Here is a 9,389-nt window from a genome sequence, read left to right on the forward strand (position 1 = left end):
GGTCCTGGGATCAAGCTCCACATGGGGACCCCTGCTTAGCAGGAAGCTTGCTTCTCCTTCTCCCTCTGCCTCTCCCCCTGCTCATGCTCTCTTTCACTATCTCTCTCTCTCTCTATCTCAAATAAATAAGTAAAATCTTTTTAAAATTTTAAAAGAATAAAAAGAACAAAGAACAAAGTATCAAAGCCAAAATCCAAATTCAGACCCTCTTTTTTTTTTTTTAATTTATTTATTTACCATACTCACAGAGAGAGAGAGAGAGGCAGAGACACAGGCAGAGGGAGAAGCAGGCTCCATGCACCGGGAGCCCGACGTGGGATTCGATCCCGGGTCTCCAGGATCGCGCCCTGGGCCAAAGGCAGGTGCCAAACCGCTGCGCCACCCAGGGATCCCTCAGACCCTCTTTGTCTGAGGACTCATTCTGCCACAAGTGACAGAAATGCCAACTCAAACTGATGCAAGCAAAGGAAATAAACCCAAATCTTACGGTCCACATAGCAGACAAGTCCCAAGGAAGGGCAGCCAATGGTACGGTTGGTGCCAAACTGAAACAACGTCACTTGGCATCTCTCCACCTCTCAGCTCAGCCTTCTGCTTTGTTTACTTCATCCTCAGCCTGTACCTGATGTCTCTGGCAGTTCCAGGCTCGTGTCTTCTTGGGTTTTGAGCCAGTTGAAAAGAAAGAGAAGTCATTGTATCTCATTGTTTGGGTCATTCACCTGGTTCCAGAATGAGCGGAACTCAGTGGTCACTTCCTCTGATTTGGCCAGGCTGCATCATGAGCTCATCCGTGGAGCTAAGGATGGAGTCGACTCCATTCAAAGCATATATACTGAGAGTGGGAATGGGATTGGTTCCTCTCAAGAAAATAAAAGTATCCTTACCATATAAAGAGCACATGGACTCTGGGAACACAGACACAGAACCCCACAGATACTACATTAGCTGTGGCTATGTGACAAGCCCCTTGAGATTTAGGGGCATAGAATGACAACAATAATTATTTGCTTACAGCTATGCAATTTAAGCAAGGGTCAGCCGGAATGGCTCATCTCCACTCCACAGTGTACAATTGAGGAGGATTGATGGTACCAGAGGATCCATTTTCAAGACGGCTCCTTCACATGGACAGCAAGTCAGTGCTGGATGTGGTGGAGGCCACTACTCTCCTCCATGGTGGCCCCCCTGCATGGCTGCCTGGGCTTCCTCACAGTATGGAGGCTGGGCTTCAAGAGGAAGAAACAGAAGTTGCCAGTTATCTGAAAGGTTAGCATCACTTCCCCTATATCCTATTGATTAAAGCAGTCATAGGCCTAGAATAGACTTAAGGGGGTGGATAAATAGAAAGCACCTCTCCTTGAGCAAATGATTGAGGATTTGCAGCCGTCTTTAATGCACCACAGACATGCTCTGTCTCATTCCATCATCATCCCACAACTACCAGAGTGAAAATTAGAGTTTCAGTGTCTTGAAGCTTTGCTCTCACAACTGCATGTCCTGGGTCTCCGCTAAACTCTGTAGAGCCTCTGCTAAGCATCTAAGAGCAACTTTACCCACTTGTCACCAAAGCAAGAGATACAACTCACACATCTACACAGGTCAGGCAGGTAACTCATACCAGTGACGTGGGCAAGGGCACTAACATTTTGAACATGTAAGAATATTCTTTCTTCTACCCTACATACAAAAAAAAAAAAAAATACATTCTTTCACTTTTGGAAACATGCAGCCTCTCTGTCTTTTTGGTTTGTTTTCTCACTTTTAATAAAGATTAGGTATAGGGTATAGATGTGTATTTCTCTACCATAAGAAAAAAACCTCATGCAGGCCCCTAGAAAAACAACATTTTACTCTAGGGATTGATGCAGAATTGATGCCTTCTATGGAGACAGCTGCTACTCAGCGCTGACCAAGCACTGCCAAGTGAGATTTAGGCCCTGGGTGACCCAAATTTTCCATTTTTCAAGAGAAGCTGAAAATTTAGAGATGTATGTGAAATCCTTTTATTTTATAATGTCGGCTCCTCTGAAGGTCAAACAAAACATCTGAAAGCGAGTGCAGCCAGTAGAGCAGCACTTTGGGACTAAAAATATAAAAAGAAATGAGTATTTAGTGTCAAGTATTTACATACTTAAAAAGAAACTCATAAAGTCATTTTATTTTCCTAACTAATGCTTGAGAACATGACTAAGCTGAGTAATTCATTAAATATGAAATAGTATGGCTTCTTTCGTATGTTAAACATAGTTCCAGAACCACCTATGATAGATTAAAGATAGCCTTAAATTCTTTGATACTCCTCCCATCTATAGGTGGGGTCTAATTCTCTTCCTCTTAATTATGGGCTGGCAGTGATGATTCGCTTGTAACCAATGGAATGTGGCAGAAGCAACGCTGCATGATTTCTGCATGCACAACGCTGCATGTGCAGTGAAGCCTTGTCATTTCTGCCTTGGCCTCTTGGATATCCTCTCTCTGGATGGTCCTTCTTGGAATCCAGCTGCCATGCTGGGAAAAGCCCACAGCACATAGAGAAACCCCCTCACGGACACTCTGGTCAGCAGCCTGGCTGAGCTCCCAGCCAACAGCCCGCAAGAACTGCTGCCACAAGAGTGGCCTCCATGGACATCCTTCCCAATCGTGCTGTTAGATGATTGTGGCTGCGGATGACATCTGACTGCAATTGAAGGAGAGACCCTGCAAGGGAACCACCCAGACAAGTTCCTTGGGAATTTCTTTTTTTTCTTTTCTTTTCTTTTTTTTTTTTTTTTAAGTAATCTCTACACCCAACATAGGGCCTGAATTCACAATCCCAAGATCCAGAGTCATAGGATGCCTCCTGATCCTAGGCACCGAGTCAGCCAGGTGCCGCTGGAGATTTCTGATCTAGCAAAGTTATGAATGTGGGGCACATGAATGTGGGTGGCTCAGTCGGTTAAGCACCTGCATTCTGCTCAAGTCATGATCTCAGGGGTCCCAGGATCCAGTCCCACACTGGGCTCTCTGCTCAGCGGGGAGTCTGCTTCTCCCTCTGCCCCTTCCCCCTGCTCATGTTCGCTCTCTGTCTCTCTGTCTCTCTCTCTCTGACTCTCTCACACAAATGAGTAAATAAAATCTTAAAAAAAAAAAAAGAAAGATATGAACATGATAAGATGGTTGTGTTAAGGTACTAATTTCTGGGGTAATTTATTCCACAGCAACATATAACAGGAACACTATCTTAATGTGGTTGCTCAGAAAAGTCAAACTTCTCAGGTCTAAGAAAATGTTATCTGTTGTTGGATAACATTTCATGTTATCTTATTGACAGTTATGAAGGTTTATGGGTTAATTTTTAAAGAATAAAATGTCTGAAATAAAAAAGGAATAAAATGTGTGAAGCTTTTTTCTTTTTGCCTTCTTTTCCTGTTGTGATGCTGAAAACATAACCAATAGCTATAAGAAAAGTATTACCAAAGATGTTCTCTTGTTTCCTTGTGGCAAATACCATGGATTTCCAAACAACATACTTGATGGAGGGTAAGCAGACTTTCAAGATGAAAGAGGATAAGTAAACCTCTTCTAGAAAGATTTAGAGATTGTAATCAAAAGTACTCAAAATAATAGGATGGCTAATTATCTCATTAGTAAACTTATGAACTAAAGATGCAATTTAAAAATAAAATAAGTAAACGCTTCCAGTTAGGCATCAAAATGTAGGAGAAAGAAAAGCTTCATGTCTGCCTGGAAGGCTACATAAAGGAGCCTACATTTTCACATGTGGTACCCAGAAGTAGTAAATTTTATACTATATGTTTTTAGAAGAATGATGTATACCCATTTGCTATTTTGCAATGCCCTACCCCTAGCTTGGCACTTCAAGTAATACGAGGCTGGAGAAATGAATCATTTAGGAAGAGAAAAAGAAGTACTGACAAATGATACTGGATCCTTCTTCCACTTCTATTTTTAAAGGAACAAAATATGAGACACTATTTCTACTCTTGTACTGAGGGAGAAAGATAACATTCCAGAAACTTAAGTGTCAACTAGAAAGCTCTAATTATTCTGAAAAAAATTCCTATCACCCCTAAGCAAAAATTCTTCTCTCCAGCTGGGCTCACACGATCCAGTCTTTGAGTAAAAACGCCCAGTCGCTGCATTCTCTTAAGAAAGGGTCACCTGATGGAGTCAAAATAATTCTTGTGATAGCAGGACATGATTTTCTTTTCAAGAATAGGCCTTTCAAACATGGGAAGATTTATTACATGACTTAGCGGTACGAGAGACTGGTCACAAATGAGAAAAAGTGTGGGCTTGGTGGTTTTGGACCTTGACTCTGCTAAGGAAACACAGTCTAGAGAGAGTCAAGAGCCAAGTAGGAACGTCAGCCACTTCCAGCCCTCAGCAATGGAGACTCATTGTGGGAAAACCCGTCTGGGCTACATCAGTAACCTCAGGCCCCTCCTGTGTAGAAGTAATACCTGCTTGTCTTTTGCAACCATTCAACGTGTGCTGATTACATGGGCCATTTTCACATCTTGTGGTCTTGTAGAGGTTGCTCCAAAGCTAAGGGCTCCTGCCTGGCAGCTGGTAGAGACGCAGGCTCTGGCGGTCACAGAAAGGGGAGGAAGGAAGAAAGGGCACCAACTCCAAACAACACTGACTATCCTTGCTTTCAGTGGCTCATTTCCAGCTTCCTGACTGGTTTGACTGTGGGAGGTGGGGTGGGGTGTGGGAATGGAAAAAAACTCCAACAACTGTTTTGAGTCTCAAACTGTGAGCAAGAGCACCTAGAAATCCAGTCAGGGGAGGAAGAGGACACATTTCATGTGAAAACGCTGTCTACCAGCCGCCTTGGGAAGACTTGGGGAATCTTCCGCCTGCCGTGCAGGCAGCAAGTGAGGCAAGGTGACTGGACGTCCAGGTTGGGAAAAATCCTACTCCTCTTTCAAAGAAAGAGCTTCGGTGTTCTTCATTCATGTTAGTCTGAGAAGAGAAAGCCAGTCTTAGGAGGAGCTTACCGTGAGAGTCACCTGGCGTCATGCTACCCCTGTGAGTAATCCTTTTGTTGAAAACTTCAAGAGAAGGTGCTGGATGAGAAGGTGTCCTGCCAAAATTTATCCAACACAGGCCTCCCCTGCTCCCTGAAAATAGGACGCTCCTATGAAAGCTCTGTAAGCCAGATGGTGCTAAAGGGAAGAAGCCGTGATCATTATTTTATAAGGAAAAATGTGAATGTTCCCAAACCCAAAATAACCTCTTAGGCTTTCCTGATACCCAAGGATACATCTTGCTAAGGGATGCACCAAATAAATTGAGATAAAGCAAAGAGGCTCTCAGACACAGTTCAAAGGTGCAGCAGCTGGGGGCTGAGTGTGGTCCCCAGGAAGGAGCAGGCTGGGGCTGCTAGCGCTGCCCAGGTGCCTGTTGCTTCCATGGTGGCTCCCCCAAATCAACGTTGTTTTCACTTTTCTTCTAAAAGCAGAATTCCTTTCCAGAATTCTTTTGGTTAGCAAAAACAGGTACTAATGTCAGTCTTTTGTAAAAGCCAAGTGGCCTAACTGGAACTTTGGAAGAACAGGGGGGTACCTGTAACCACAACCAGCTGCCTGATGGACAGAGAACAGGTGCAGAAGTAGCAAGTGCCCCCTGTGGGGCACAGGAAAGATGAGGGTGGGGTGCACCCCTCCCAGGCGGGCTTCCCTGACTTGACCGTATCAACCCTGCTTCTGTGGGGGCTCCTCGGCTGCCAATCTCCAGGGCCCCACTGGCTTGGGGTGGCTTTCATACTCTTCTTTTTCTCTTTCCTGCTGTGTCTTCTCCCCTCCCCATCTCCTGGCTCTTCTCTGCACATGTAAGAGTATCTGGAGCCATTCTCATGGTGTCTGGAATTGCCCCATAGGAGATGTTTTGAAATTCTTTAGGGGTGCTTTTGACTCTCAAAATAACTACAAGAGAAGGTACTCCATACAGTTAGGGAGCAGGGCCAAGGATGTAGCATCCTGCGATGCACAGGAATCCCAAACAGCAAAGAATCATCCATCTGGGAGGCCTGGGTGGCTCAGTGGTTGAGCATCTGCCTTCAGCTCAGGTCATGATCCTGGACTCTCGGGATCAGAGCCCTTCATGAGCTCCCCACAGGGAGCCTGCTTCTCCCTCTGCCTGTGTCTCTGCCTCTCTCTCTGTCTCTCATGAATAAATAAATAAAATAATTAAAAAAAATTCCTCCTCCCATTCGTAGCCTTCATGACTTCCAAACGACCCCCTGCACATTCATGTACATGAACAACATTGTATTTTTTAGCCTAGAATCTTCTTCCATTTTACATAGAAATAGAAGATACTTTTGCATTTTGCATGATTTTATTATGCTCTGAATTTTCCTGTTGCTTAAGGAGCGATTATCCCTTGTTTTTGTTTGAGACTCAGCGAGAGTTGTCACTGTTGCTGCATGTCAATGTCATGATGGTGATGCTCGGCTCCAGGTATCTGAGAGGCCAACACAGCCCTCCAGAGCCAGCCTGCCCCTCTAGCTGTCACAGGCATGGTGACTCCATCTGGATTTGCATGCAGTTGCACACCAGCATTTATACATTAAAATCAAGAATATTTTGTTTTAAATAACTTTCATTTCTCTTTTACATTAAAATTGGGCAGTAAATATATTGTGCGTGAGTAGTTTATACTACCCGCAGATGTCATTTCTGGGCAGTAAAAGTGTTAAAATGTTTTGGATGGGAGGCGCAAGGCCTGTCAGGGCTGGGAAACCCTGTGGTGCGTTGGAACATTTAGAACTTATGGATTCTTCACTTACTAACCTAAAGTATTCTCCTCCTCCTACCCCTTCTCAACAAAATGCTAAGAAGGAAAAAAGGGGGTTGGTTATAAAAAATTATTACACACAGAGAAAAGGTCCATGGAGAAGCTTCCTACTCCTAGGATATAGGATACCCTACAGCGGCGTCGCTTGGTTTGTAGGATTCTTTCTTCTGGGGCCTGAGTATCTGCTGTCTTTTTGCTAGAGTTCTCCCCCCCCCCCCATGTTTACTTGTGATCACTTTTATCTTTCTCTCTTTTAAATTTTTTTTTAAAAGATTTTATGTATTTATTTGAGAGAGAGAGCATGAGCAGAGGGGAGAGACAGAGGGAGAAGCAGGCTCTGTGCTGAGCCAGGCTAGATCCCAGGACTCCAAGATCATGACCTCTTTTTTTTTAAATTGTGTGGTTTTGGTTGTGTTCATTTAAAGTTCTCAACTCATATCTTAACTTTTTAGAAGAAAGATGTGATGTGAATGTCTGTCAGCCCATGAACTAAATGTTCTTAAAGTCTAACTGCCCCTATTTGGAAAAGAAACTTGCAGATTATTCAATTTCTTGAATACCAGGGGCCCAATTTTCTTTTAACCAATTAACTCTCTTCTTAAGGTCCCAACTTATTTTAGACCTAAGATAGGATGTGCCCTAAGATCCTCTTTATGGTGCCTTATAGACTTTCTAACTTAAAACCACTTCCCAGGCATATCCAAAATCTGACCAATCCTGAATCAAGAATATTTCCAAAATCAAAATACCTCTAAAATGTTAAGAACTCACATCTGAATGGTATAATTAGAAAAAGATTCAACTTAAACCCAAGATAGATTTTTTATTATATAGATTAGAGAATGGATGATACAGTGTACGCTTGTGCCACGCTACAGAATAGCTGTTTGCCCCCAGAATATAAGCCATATACGTCATATATCAAGAGCAGTGGACAGCCGAGGTGTCCCCAGCACATGTCCAGGTGCTGTGGCTGGAGCCCTAACTCCACAGAGCAGTCTTCAGAAGCCCAGCTGTTCACATGCAGCAAACAAAACACAGCATATGGATTCAGTGTTAGGTACTGCAAGGGCATAATCTTTAACATAGGCAACTAGACAAAATCATGTTTGGATTTAGACTTTCAGTTTAGATTCTGAGATTAAAAAAAGAAAAAATCCTCTACCGTAATTACATTTTAAAATACAAGAGATAAAACACCGAAGAGCCACGCCAAGGTTAGGAAGGCAGCTGACCCATCTCTAGGCCTCTGAAGTCAAGCAAGCACACTAGGTAAGACACACTAAGGCAGGCCTTCTATTTTATTTGCATGCAAACGAAAGCCGGTCTCAGGCACCTTAAATGGTTAAATCAGGCAAGAGAAGGTTTTAGGTTTTCTTTTCTTTTTTTTTTTTTTAAGGAAATAATTAGGTACTTGTCTTCAACACGTACTCACACAATCAAAAGCATTAGAACAGAGCAATGGAATGTGCTTATGCTTTAAAGAGCAATCTAAAGTAGAGTAAACACACTCGTCCTTACCCCCCCACATGCCCCACCTCCAGGCACAGGCAAGTGTCCTAGAGACCAGATTCAGACTTAGGCAGCTAGCCACTGAGCCCGGAAAGAGGTGCCAGCTAGGGGACACTGGACCAGGAAGCCCCCTCCCATCTGCTGACTCCAGGGCCCGAGGTCCCTCTTGGATTGTCTTGTGCAGCCCAAGAACCGGGCAGGCTGTGGACCCTCCGCAGGCCCTGCTGCCATTGAGGCCGCATTATTGAAATATCCTGCACCGTCTAGTTTCACAAGGAATTGATAATTGGCAAGAGGTGAGGGGTGGAGAGGAGGGAAGGGAAAGGAACTGAGAAAAAAAAAAAAGAGAGAGAGAAAGAGAGAGAGAGAGAGAGACTTACTCTTTATCATCCTCCTTGACACATCGGCTGTGTTTTTCAATGTCAGCTATCACAACCAAATGAGGCAGTGTGGAGTGGGCAAAAGAGAGCTGGTCTCGTTAATAATTTTGGAGCACTGATTTCGTGCCAACAAAATATAATATCTTTTGTTTTTTACTTATCTCAGCCACTCCCCCCAGTAATCCCATGTTGCCAGCACTATTTTTTTTTTTAAGATTTTATTTATCCATTCATGAGAGACACACAGAGAGAGAGAGAGAGAGAGAGAGGTAGGGACACAGGCAGAGAATCCTGCTTCCAGAGAAGCAGGATTCACACAGGGAGCCCAACGTGGGACTCAATCCCGGGCCTCTAGGATCACGCCCTGGGCCAAAGGCAGGAGCCAAACCACTGAGCCACCCGGGCTGCCCTTGCCAGCACTATTATCTGCCCTACCCCCCATTTTACAGAGGGAGCTAAGACCCAGAGTGGTTAGGTGACTTGCCCAGGATCACACAGCAAGTACAGATGGTCTGAGTGAGAGCCCAACTCTTAACTGCTGACCTCTCCCGCCTCCGCTTACAACATTAGATCCCTCATTTAACATTAAAAAAAAAACCCAACTTTATCTTATGTTTTGGGTCTTTGATCTGTGGCACTCCAAACATCTCACATATGTATTCTCTGGAATTACAACAAATTCCCAGTGAATTC

General features: G+C 43.9%; 1 long non-coding RNA gene across 1 annotated transcript; it reads right to left on the minus strand.

The window, feature by feature from the left end:
* Window positions 1-383: 383 nt before the first annotated feature.
* Window positions 384-8,828, minus strand: LOC119867795. Its single transcript, XR_005384499.1, has 3 exons — window positions 8,697-8,828; window positions 5,004-5,126; window positions 384-1,226 (listed from the first exon to the last, which is right to left on the minus strand). It is a non-coding gene; the product is annotated as an uncharacterized LOC119867795 (long non-coding RNA).
* Between the last annotated feature and the right edge of the window lie 561 nt (window positions 8,829-9,389).

Source organism: Canis lupus, chromosome 36 (genome assembly GCF_011100685.1).
Source record: "Canis lupus familiaris isolate Mischka breed German Shepherd chromosome 36, alternate assembly UU_Cfam_GSD_1.0, whole genome shotgun sequence".
Classification (NCBI taxonomy): Eukaryota; Metazoa; Chordata; class Mammalia; order Carnivora; family Canidae; genus Canis; species Canis lupus.